General features: G+C 41.5%; 1 protein-coding gene across 10 annotated transcripts in view; it reads left to right on the top strand.

Moving 5' to 3' along the window:
* LOC118148433 (uncharacterized) overlaps window positions 1-12,358 on the top strand; it is a 190,049-nt gene that overhangs the window by 9,007 nt on the left and 168,684 nt on the right. The gene's annotated exons all lie outside the window — the stretch shown is intronic.

Genomic DNA, 12,358 nt, shown 5'->3' with positions numbered 1-12,358 from the left:
CAGCCTTCTGTGTTGTTTCCCTAGTAGTTCACTGTGCCTACTCGCCATCGGAGCATCTGCACTATTCTTAAATCCATAATTCCCACCTCTTCCCGGTTCTCTCCTTGGTAAATAATCTCACCTCCTACATCACTGAGGAAATAGAAGCCGTGAGAAAAGAGCTTCCTCTTCTGCCTTGAAATCTGCAAACCTCTTTGCATCCACAAATTTTCCCCAACAGTCACTATTCTGTCCCTTCTATTTAAGGTAGTCGTGGGTTTTTGACTCCATCCCATTTTATAATCTCATTCTGTCCTTCTGTGGAACCACTTGGTAAGTACCACATTTAGTTCATGTGTGAAATACTTTACAAAACCTAAATATCTTTAAAATTGAAACTGACCAGTTTCATTATGCATCCATTTAAAATAAAAAATCAAGATATAAAACACTGTCATCAATATAATTTAGTAGAAACAAATTATATCTTTTGTAGATGTTTATCTTATTGAAATTCACGTAACAGGTGCTGGACAATTGTTTGCATAAAATGACTTATTAACAAAGGATCAAAGTTAAAACTCCCAGGCAGATCTCAAAACCATCAAGTGGTTTAAATTTTTTCTTTTTGGTTTTGTAATATTTGTGTGTTTTTTTATAACTTTTAAATATTTGACTGCCTTGATTAAAGTTTCAATTTAAAAAATTTTGCTGTCAATTTCTTTTCTAATAATAATTGTTGTTGTTCCATTGTTACTGAAACTAATTTATAGGGGAATGGGGTGTTAAAAAATTACCTACCCTGAGTGTCAAATGCACTTCACTGGCACGGCTCAGTGCTCTTCATTGTTTAATAAGATCTGGGGGGAATGCTAATAAAAGGAATGGCTTTGACAGACAAGACTAAATTTCTAAAAATTGTCTAAAAATTGTCATAATCCTGCTATGTCTATCAATAGATGTCACCCCTCCCTTGAAATAAGCTTTTCAGAAAAATCCTAATCTACACACAAAGCTTTCCAGGTGTTTGTCTGCATTTATGAGTTGGAAAACCTGGGACCTCATTTGGATTTGGACAATGAATTAACATCTATAAATTCAAGTTCCTCATTTTGAAATTGTGTTGGCAGTATCTACTTTAGCTACCTTACATTGCGGTATAGGTTAGAATGAAAAACTGCATGTAAAATACACTGTAGCTCTGACATTTGTGTCTTCCCTACAAAAATTACACAGTGGCCACTCAGTACTTTTTTTTTTTCCTACCGCGATAGTTCTGGAAGCTGACCAAAGAGAGATACTTTTGTGAAATGCTTGTTTTTTTCCCTAGCATATTTAAGGCTCCCAAGAGCAATTTTATACTCCTGTTTTAAGAAGATTATTTAAAAATATATATATCCAATACCACCAAGAAATGAGCTGAAAATGACAGATTTTCTGAAAGGAGGTTCAGCTAGCCCTTATTAAGAAGTTATGGTATGTTTTCCACACAGTGGGTAGTATAGATTCAAAAGAAGTAAAAATGTTAAAGTCTCCATTAAGTGACTTTTAAAACAAATACCTTTTTCCTGTTTCATTATAATGGCTTCAGAAGTATTGTTTTTACTTGAAAATATTTTGTTGTATTTCTGTATAATAGCAAAAAACAATTCAAATGCTATTGAGAGGTCAGGCGAGGTGGCTCATGCCTGTAATCCCAGCACTTTGGGAGGCCAAGGCGGGTGGATCACTTGAGATCAGGAGTTTGAGACCAGCCTGGCCAACATGGTGAAACCCCATCTCTACCAAAAATACAAAAATTAGCTGGGCGTGGTGGCAGGCGTCTGTAATCCCAGGTACTCGGGAGGGGCATGAGAATCACTTGAACTCAGGGGTTAGAAGTTGCAGTGAGCCGAGATTGCACCATTGGACTCCAGTCTGGGCAACAGAGCAAGACTCCATCTCAAAAAAAAAAAAAAAAAAAGATCTGTAAAACGTTCTTATTTCCCAATTTCAAACCTTGCTACAGAGCCACAGTAATCAAGATGGTATAGTACTGGCATTAAGATTAAACAGATGGAATAGAACTGAAAGTCCAGAAATGAACTAAGTTTAAGGTCAATTGATTTTTCTCCTGAATCAAGGATCAGCAGAAAATCATTATAAAATAGGCCAGGCGCTGAAGCACACGCCTGTAATCCTAGCACTCTGGGAGGCTGAGGCAGGAGAATATCTTGAGGCAAGGAGTTCAAGACCAGCCAGGGCAACATTGTAATACTGTCTCTACTAAAAAAAAAAAAATTAGCCAGGCATGGTGGCGTGAGCCTGCAGCCCAGCCACTTGGGAATCTGGTAGGAGGATTGCTTGAGCTCAGGAGGTGGATGCCACAATAGGCCGTGATCACGCCACTGCAACCAGCCTGGCAAATAGCCTTCTCAGTAGTGTTGGGAAAGCCGAATGTCCACGTGCAAAAGAATAAAGTGGCACTCATACCATACCACAGACGAAATTAGCTCAAATTGGATCAAATACTTTAAAACTATAAAATTCTTAGAAGAGGAGTACATTTTTGGCTTTGGATTAGGCCGTGGTGTCTTAGATATGACACCAAAAGAACAGTTAATAAACACACACAATTAGATAAATTGGACTTCATCAAAATTAAAAACTTTTGTGCTTCAAAGGACATCATCAAGAAAGTGAAAAGAGGCTGGGCCCAGTGGTTTAAGCCTGTAATCCCAGCACTTTGGGAGGCCAAGGAAGGTGGATCACTTTGAGCTCAGGAGTTGGAGACCAGCCTGGGCATCACGGCAAAACCTCATCTCTACAAAAATACAAAAATTCACTAGCGTGATGGCATACGCCTATGGTCCCAGCTACTCAGGAGGATGAGACTGGAGAATCGCTTGAAGACATGAGGTGGCTGAGATCAAGCCAGTGCACTCCAGATCAAGCCTGGGCGACAAGACCCTGTCTCAAAAAAAAAAAAAAAAGAAACTGAAAAGAAAGAACAGAATGTGAGAAAGTATTTGCAAATCACATAAATAAGGAACAATATATAAACAGTTCTTCCAAGTCAACAGTAAAAAGACAACCCAGCTTTAAAAATGGGCTAAAGAATTGAATAGACATTTGTACAAAGATACGTAAGTAGCCAGTAAGGACATGAAAAGATGTTCAACCTCATTAGTCACTAGGGAAATGCAATCAAAGCACAAGCCAGCACTTCATAACCACTTGTCTAGTGTAGTTAAAAAGACAATAGCAAGTGATGACAAGGATATGGAGAAATTGGAACCCTTGTTAGTGGGATTACAAAATGGTTTAGCCACTTTGGAAAACAGTTTGGCAGTTCCTTAAAAGATTAAAGAGTAACTACATGACCTAGTAATTTCACTTTTAGAGAAACGAAAGCATGTCACACACAAAAACTTATACACAAATGGTCAGATAGCATTACTCAACAGCTAAAAACTGGAAACAATCCAAGGGTTCTTTAATGATGAATGGATGACCAAAATGTAGTATATCCAACAATGGAATATCATATGTGGTAGAAGAATTTCTGTTCCTCAGATAATAAGCATAGAGTTCCTACATGATCCAGCAATTCCACTCATAGGCGTATATGCTGAAGATAATTGAAAACCTATGTCCACACAAATGCTCAGAGAAGCAAACTTAGGTAGCCAAAATGGAAGCAACCCAAATATCAGCTGATCAATGCATAGACCAAACGTCGTTCATCCATACATGGAACATAAGCTGACAATAACAAGGAGCCAAGTACTGATACTGAAAACATGCCAAGTGAAAGAAGCCAGCCACAAAAGGCCGCATGTTGTGTGTTTACCCTTATGTGAAGTGTCTGGAATGGGCATATTCATAGAAAATAGATTGCATTTGCCGGAGGTTGGAGGAAGGAAGAGAAGAATGGGATATGACCGCCACTGGATAGAAAATTTCTTTTGGGAATAATGAAAATGTTCTGAAATTAGTGGTGAGAGTTTCATAACTTGGTGAATATACTGAAAACCACTGAGTTGTACACTTTAAAATGACGACTTTTTGGTTTGTAAATTATATTTCAATAAAGCTGTGTTTTTTTTTTTTTTAAGACGGGGTTTCACCATGTTGGTCAGACTGGTCTTGAACTCCCGACCTCAGGTGATCCGCCCGCCTTGGCCTCCAAAGTGCTTGGATTACAGGCATGAGCCAGCATGCCCAGCCTCAGTAAAGCTGTTATTTACAAATTTTTAGTTATGTTTTTAAAAATGAGGTGGGCATGAGATGAACCAAGAGAATAGCCACATAAGTCACCTGTGGCTAGCGCTGGTTCATTTATGCGTCACTAAGCTGGTACTCCAAAAGAACTCTAATGGAGCAATGAATGATAGCCAAGATGGGGTGGCGTGTGGGAGTGGTTACCCCTGGGTACAGACAACAAAGGGGTATACTGTCTATACAATTACAATTAGCAACAATGAAAACAACTAGAATCAGCCTTCTGTTATTATCACCTTTCTGCCATCAAATCCTAAACAATGTCATTGAAAAAATACACCCCTGCCTCAAAAACCTGGTTGGCCCAAGCCAGGGTTTCTCATTTTGTTGTCATTTGGGGCCAAACAGTTGTTGTGAGAGGCTGTCCTGTGCGTCTTGGGATGTTTAGCTGTATACCTGCTTGATTTCATTGCACTCCCCACAATGCTAACACCCAAAAGTGTCCAGACATGGCCAAATGCCCTGAGAGGCAAAACAGCCAAGGGTGAGAATCACTGATTTCAGTTCTAAATCAATTCTGTGATTGTTAAATTTTAGTAACATGTATAGGCCTCAATTTGACACATTTTGATTGCTTATCTTTTTTTTTTTTTTTTTTTTTTTTTTTTTGAGACAGATCTGTCGCCTGGGCTGGAGTGCATGGCACGATCTTGAGTCACTGCAACCTCCGCCTCCCAGGTTCAGGTGATTCTCCTGCCTCAGCCTCCTGAGTAGCTGGGATTATAAGTGCCCACCACTATGCCCAGCTAATTTTTTTGTATTTTTAGTAGAGACAGGGTTACACCATGTTGGCCAGGCTGGTCTCGAACTCCTGACCTCGCGATTTGCCCCTGTTGGCCTCCCAAAGTGCTGGAATTACAGGAGTGAGCCACCACTCCTGACTTTTATTGCTTATTTTTTAATTATACTTTGGGGGCGTTAATTCAAATGACTCTTGATTATACAATTGGTCCCCAGCATATAAGGACGCGGCTTTACGTTTGTGTTGGTATTGGAAGTACGTTCTGAACAGTGCTAAATTGCTTCAGCCTGTTGTGCACAGCTCGTATCTCCAACCTTTGGCACTACATAAATCCTAGCTTTAAAGAGCAGTTTCAAAACACATGACTATACTTTGGAGATGTTAAAGGTGTCAAAACAAATTTAATAACTTCTACTGTGTTATTGGATCATGTATACACATCATTTTCTGAGGCTTATGGGCAGAGTTCTCTCTCTTTCTTTTTCTTTCTTTCTTTCTTCCTTCCTTTCTCTCTCTCTCTCTCTCTCTCTCTCTCTCTCTCTCTCTCTCTCTCTCTCTCTCCTTTCTTTCTCTCTTTCTTTCTTTCTTTCTTTCAGGCTGGAGTGCAGTGGCACAATCTCGGCTCACTGCAACCTCCACCTCCTGGGTTCAAGCAATTCTTCTGCCTCAGCCTGCCGAGTAGTTGGGACTACAGGCGCACACCACCACACCCAGCTAATTTTTGTAATTTTAGTAGAGACGGGGTTTCACCATGTTGGCCAGGATGGTCTCGATCTCTTGACCTGGTGATCCACCCGCCTCAGCCTCCCAAAGTGCTGGGATTACAGGCGTGAGCCACCGCGCCCAGTTGGGAGAGTTCTCTTTCTAACCATTTCCACATCTCTCCACCAGCCTTTAATTTTTTTTTCCAAAAAACACATTCATGTAACAGAAAAGTATTAATTTGTTTGCTTTTTTGTACTGTATTATTTTATTTATATTTTTATTTGGGAAAGTTTAATGATACAGTTACATAAGTAAAGATCAATAAAATATTTTTCAGTGTCCTCATTTCTTTCTAGTCTGTATTTCATTTCATGACTATGAAAAATAATTTTCTCCTTTAGAGGAAGAAGCCACTTAAAGTGATCTGTACTAGGTGTCACATGCGCTAGGCACACCACTGATTGAGGGAAAGAGATAAAGTACATTACAAGGAGAGTAGACGATGGAGTGCATTAAGGTGAAAAAGAACAGAAATAGATGAGGGGCCGAGGAATTGAAGGCGAGAAGGCAGAAAACTGAGAGACCAGGAGGCAAAATTGGCAGCTTCTGAAATGAGTAGAATATGGAAGTGCATTTCTTCTGTTGTTATTTATCATCCGTTTGGGCAGTGGGCTAGGATCTGTACATTATCATCTGTTCTTCCAAAACATTTGAAAGATTGGTTGCCAGTTAATTACCATTTTTAATTTTTCAACTGCTCTGTAGCTTCAACTGTGCCTTGCTCTGGTCCACACTGTCGCAGAGGCCCAGAAGTTATTCTCTAGGTGCTACAAAGGAAGAAGGAGTGCCCAGAATTGGGAGCTGACAAACTGAATAGGTGTGTGTGAGGCACGAGGCCGGCTGCTTTATACACCTTACTCCGTCTGTCACAACAAACTGCCATTTTACTGGAAGGTCAGCTTCATTAATGGGGTTTTCCTCTTCAAACTCTATTTAAAAATCTCAGTAGGATGAATAACATTTACTGGCAGGTTTTTTTTTTACTCTCAGTCCTAGGCTGATTTTTACTTGCTCAAAAACCAAACAATATAACGGCATACTACTACATACAATGTAAATCACTTTTTAAAATAGTATGCACTCGTAGTTCTTAATTGTGGAACGATATGTTTTTTTAAAGGAATCTTGTAGACATAAGTACTTGGATCTCTAGTAGATGCCTACTTTTTGTGCTTCACATTCTATAGCATGCAGTTGACCCTTGTTGAATGTGTAATGTATTGTTTGTAGCTTACTTAGGTAATGAAGTTGGCTCCAAGAAAAAATTGTCAAGAAATGGCTCTGTCAGTGAAGTCTCAGTGCAGAATTTTAATTTGAGGGATAGATAAATAATAAAAGGAGAGGCTGAGAGTGGTGTCTCATGCCAGTAATCCCAGCACTTTGGGAGAGCAAGGTGGGAGGACTGCCTCAGGCCAGGAGTTCAGGGACAGCTGGGGCAACAGATCAAGACCCTGTCTCTGCAAAAAAATTTAAAAACCAAATTAGCTGAGCTTAGGAGGGCATGCCGGTAGTCCTAGCTACTGGGGAAGCTGAGACAGAAGGATCCCTTAACTCCAGGACTTCAAGGCACAGTGAGCCATAATTGTGCCACTGCACTCCAGCCTGTGCAACACAGCAAGACCCTGTCTCTAAAATATAATAAGAAAAGGAGATAGAATCACTAAAATAAAGTCCTAATCTGAGATACGAGAGAGAAAGAAGACTGACATCTTTTAAAGTATTCATAAAATATTCTCTTATATCTGTACTCATGAAAGGTTTGCATTCTGTTTCTATGGCAGAAAGCTAAATACTAGAAGAAATTTCTAACTGTAACTTCAGTAAAATTAACCACACTAACCCAGTCACAAAATACATCATTACCCAAAGATTAAATGTCCTGTGCCAAACTTGCCGCTGGTGGATAGTCAGTGTTAATACAGTTCTTACGTGGAAACTCCCTTTTTCATGATATGACAACCGACTGGAGAATTAGAATACAGTATATGAACTTGAACTTGACCTTTAGATCATTGGTATGTCATTTTAACAACAAAGCAACCTGGCCAGATTTATTCTTAACTCAGTGTAAATATAGGCAGGGTGCAGTGGCCTTTAGCCAGCTGGGAGTATCTCTGCAGTTCAAAAGATGATTAATGAGGTACTGTTCACGAGTAGAAATATTAGCCTTGACATACAGTGTTTTTGACTGACTGAGGCTCTTTATTCAAGTTACGAAAACTGAAAAAGTAACCAGAACGTGAAAGCAATCAAAGACTGTTCTTCCCAATCTATCCCATTTACCTGTAAGGTCTTCAAATGATGGCCTAGGGTTGGATTTCCACTGTGGGTGCTGTAGGCTTTTGGCTTTCTGCCCTCCTTTTTTCTTCTCGTATTGCATTTCCTGGGTATTTAGCAACTTTGTCTGTCTTGCCTGAGACACGGCAGTTAGTAGTAAGGGAGATTAATCCCTCAAAGTCTGCAGCTGAACACTCAGCAGGCCTTGCAATCAGTTTCTCACCGACTCATTAGTTCATGCTCTCAACAAATTCCTATCGTTGCCCAGGCACTCTGATAACGCGCTTTTTCTATTCTTCCTGATTTTGCTCACAATTATATTTGTATGCACACAGTGTATCTCCTTCACCTATGACCCACCAGCCCTTTCTTTTTTGTTATTTTTAATTTTTTCCCATCACCCTTTTCTGCTTATCCTAAACATGGCATAACTCTAGACCAGCGAGCATGTCTTATTCATGTCTATACCAGATGCGGACATACAGCTTTTAAAAATGAATTACGTGTAATGTTTAGTAAAAGAAATAGGAGGACATCACCAGTGTCAAAGATAAACCTAGTTGTCCATTAATAGGTGTGTGGATAAGTAAATTGTATGTATTTGCACAATTTAATAGTACTCAGTAGGTCGGGCGCGGTGGCTCACGCCTGTAATCCCAGCACTTTGGGAGGCCGAGGCGGGTGGATCACGAGGTCAGGAGATCGAGACCATCCTGGTCAACAAAGTGAAACCCCGTCTCTACTAAAAATATAAAAATTAGCTGGGCATGGTGGTGCGTGCCTGTAGTCCCAGCTACTTGGGAGGCAGGAGAATTGCTTGAACCCAGAAGGCAGAGGTTGCGGTGAGCCAAGAGCATGCCATTGCACTCTAGTCTGGGTAACAACAGCGAAACTCCGTCTCAAAAAAAAAAAAAAAAAATAGTACTCAGTAGAAAATACTTGCCAACTACGCATCCAACAAAGGACTAATGCCCAGAATCTATAAGGAACCTAAATCAACAAAATAATAACCTCATTTAAAAATCGGGCAAAAGACATGAATAGACATTTCTCGAAAGAAGACATACTGGCTGGGTGTGGTGGCTCACGCCTGTAATCCCAGCACTTTGAGAGGCCAAGGCGGGTGGATCGCATGAGGCCAGGAGTTCAAGACCAGTCTTGTCAACATGATGAAACTGTCTCTACTAAAAAATACAAAAGTCAGCTGGGTGTGGTGGGGCACATCTGTAATCCCAGCTACTCAGGAGGCTGAGGCACAAAAATCACTTGAACCTGGGAGAGTGAGGTTGCAGTGAGCCGAGATCATGCCACTACACTGCAGCCTGGGCAACAGAGTGAGACTCTGTCTCAAAAAAAAAAAAAAACAAAAACGGAATCAACCTAAGGGGCCAACAATAATTGATTTGATAAGGAAAACGTGGTACATATAATCTGTGGAATACTACACAGCCATAAAAAACGAACAAACTTAACGTCCTTTGCAGCAACATGGATGGGGCTGGAGGCCATTATCCTAAGCATATTAACACAAACAGAAAACCAAACACTGCACGTTCTCACTTATAAGTGGGAGCTAAACAGTGAGTACACAAGGACATAAAAATGGAAATAGACACTGGAGACTCCAAAAGAAAGGATGGAGGGAGAGGGGCAGGGTTGGAAACTATTGGGTGCTGTGTTCATTATGAGGTGATGGGATCGACAGAGGCACAGATCTTGGAATCATGCAACATACCCATGCAGCAAACATGCACATGTGCCCCCAGAATCTGAAGTTTAAAAATAGAAATGTACCTAGTAATTAAAAATGCATAAAATAAAGCTACACGTATCAATATGGATATCTCAAAAACAGAATTTAAGTAAAAATGGAAACATTTGATAATATGCAATATTACAAAGGTGTGAGAAAATGGGCACTTAGATCTCATAGTGTAAATTTATGATAACCTCAAGGGAGGGCAATTTGACAAGCGATTACGCTTAATATTACAAGGAGTAAAGTGTCCATTCTGATTTACTCTCTAGAGATGTCCACAGGTATGGAAAATGATGAACAAGAATAGTTATTGCAAGATTGTTTACAGTAGTAAAAGATGCCTATTAACAGGACAGGTCAGATAAATTATGTTCTGCACATCCACTGCGTCTTCGACAAAACAGTTACGAGTATCTTTATGCACTCTATGTAATTATCTCTAAATACTTCTAGAAGAACACAGATGAGATGGGAGGCATTGGTTGCTTCCATGAAGTGACATTGGCTTCTCAGGCACATATATAGAAAATAAACTTTCCACTGCTTAGCCTTGAATAATTTGAGTTTGGAACCATATGACCACATGAATTATCTCTTCACAAAAATGAAAGGCATTGAAAGCTGGCATGGTGGTTTGGGCCTATAATTTCAGCACTTTGGGAGGATAATGTAGGAGGATGGCTGAGGCCTGGAGTTCAAGACCATCCTGTGCACCATGGTGAGACACCCTCCCTACCCCGGGCCCAGGTTCTAAAAAATAAAAGATGATGGGAATTTTTTTGAGACAGAGTCTCTCTCGGTAGCCCAGGTTGGAGCGCAGTGGTGCAATCTTGGCTCACTGCAACCTCTGCCTTCTGGGTCCCAGTTCAAGTAGTTCTCCCACCTCAGCCATCCAAGTAGCTGGGATTACAGGCATGAGCCACCATGCCCAGCTAATAGTAGAGATGGGGTTTCACCATGTTGGCCAATCTGTTCTTGAACTTCTGACCTTGTGATCCACCCGCCTTGGCCTCCCAAAGTGATGGGATTACGGGCATGAGCCACTGCGCCTGGCTGGGAATTTTTTTAAAAGGTGATGAGCTGGTGGGAAGGCAGAGCACCTTGTCTCCTCTGAGAGGCAACTCCTCTTCCACATGGACAGGAAGAGGAAGAAGACTCTTACGAGCCGGAGGTGGAGCTGGACAGTGGGTGAGGAACCAGTGTTTCTTCTCATGACCTCTCACCTGGACCACAGAGTGTCACACTGCCTGCTCTGGGTGGCCACTTGGGGCCTGCAGACTAAGACCCTGGCCTCCATGAGGCCCGAGTATGAGAAGACGAGAGCTCCAGCCAGCTGAGGCTCCTGCCAGTGCTTCTCGCCAGCAAAGTGATCTTGAGTTAGTGCCTTAGACTCTCTTTGCCTCAGGTTCTTCATCTCTAAAATGAAGATCATAATGCCTGCTTTATAAAAGTATTGTGAAATAATACCTGTAAAGAGCCGAAAACAACACCTGGCATGTAGTAAGTGCTCGATTACTAGTGCCTGTTATTAGCTCTAGACGTGCTCCTCCTGGTGTTTGCCTCTACTCAGCCTGACACTCCTGAAAACGTCTCATCTTCCTGTCAAAAGACTACTGTCTTTTTTTTGTTTGTTTTTTTGAGACGGAGTTTCGCTCTTGTTACCCAGGCTGGAGTGCAATGGCGAGATCTCAGCTCACCGCAACCTCCGCCTCCTGGGTTCAAGCAATTCTCCTGCCTCAGCCTCCTGAGTAGCTGGGATTACAGGCACGTGCCACCATGCCCAGCTAATTTTTTGTAATTTTAGTAGAGACGGGGTTTCACCATGTTGACCAGGATGGTCTCGATCTGTTGACCTCGTGATCCACCCGCCTCGGCCTCCCAAAGTGCTGGGATTACAGGCTTGAGCCACCACGCCCGGCTGATTTTTTTTTTTTTAAGAGACAGGGTCTCGGTATGTTGCCCAGGCTGGAGTGCAGTGGCTATTCACTGGCGCAATCCCTCCACTGATTAGCACGGGAGTTTTGACCTGCTCCATTTCCAACCTGGGCCGGTTCACCCCTGTTTAGGCAACCTGGTGGTCCCCCGCTCCCGGGAGGTCACCAGATTGATGCCGAACTTAGTGTGGACACCCAATCGGCATAGCGCACTACAGCCCGGAACCCCTGGCTCAAGTGATCCTCCAGCCTCAGCCTCCGGAGTAGCGGGGACTACCGGCACACGCCACTGCGCCAGGCAAGACTACTGATTTTTAACGTTTTTTTTTTTCCTGGTCTACCCAACTGGGTGTCGTTTATTTGTCCTCTGAACCATCACAGAACTATGAACCTTTCCTCTGGTCCTTCTAAGCTGCCTTTCTGAAGTTATCTGGGTTCCTGTCTTGTTCCCCAGTTTTCGACTGTCAGTGCCTGAGGAATCTTTATTCTTGGAGATGTCCTTCAGAGCTAATTAGCCATAATAGTAAGGAAACAGTTTCTAAAAGCAATCATCTTCACTAGATGACAAACTTAATGGTATCCTTAAAATACTTATGAGAGGTTATCCTTGTTAAAAAATAAAAACCATTTAAAAGAATT

Source organism: Callithrix jacchus, chromosome 16 (genome assembly GCF_049354715.1).
Source record: "Callithrix jacchus isolate 240 chromosome 16, calJac240_pri, whole genome shotgun sequence".
NCBI lineage: Eukaryota > Metazoa > Chordata > Mammalia > Primates > Cebidae > Callithrix > Callithrix jacchus.
The sequence above is the reverse complement of the archived record's forward strand: the minus strand, read 5'-3'. Positions and strand labels throughout refer to the sequence as shown.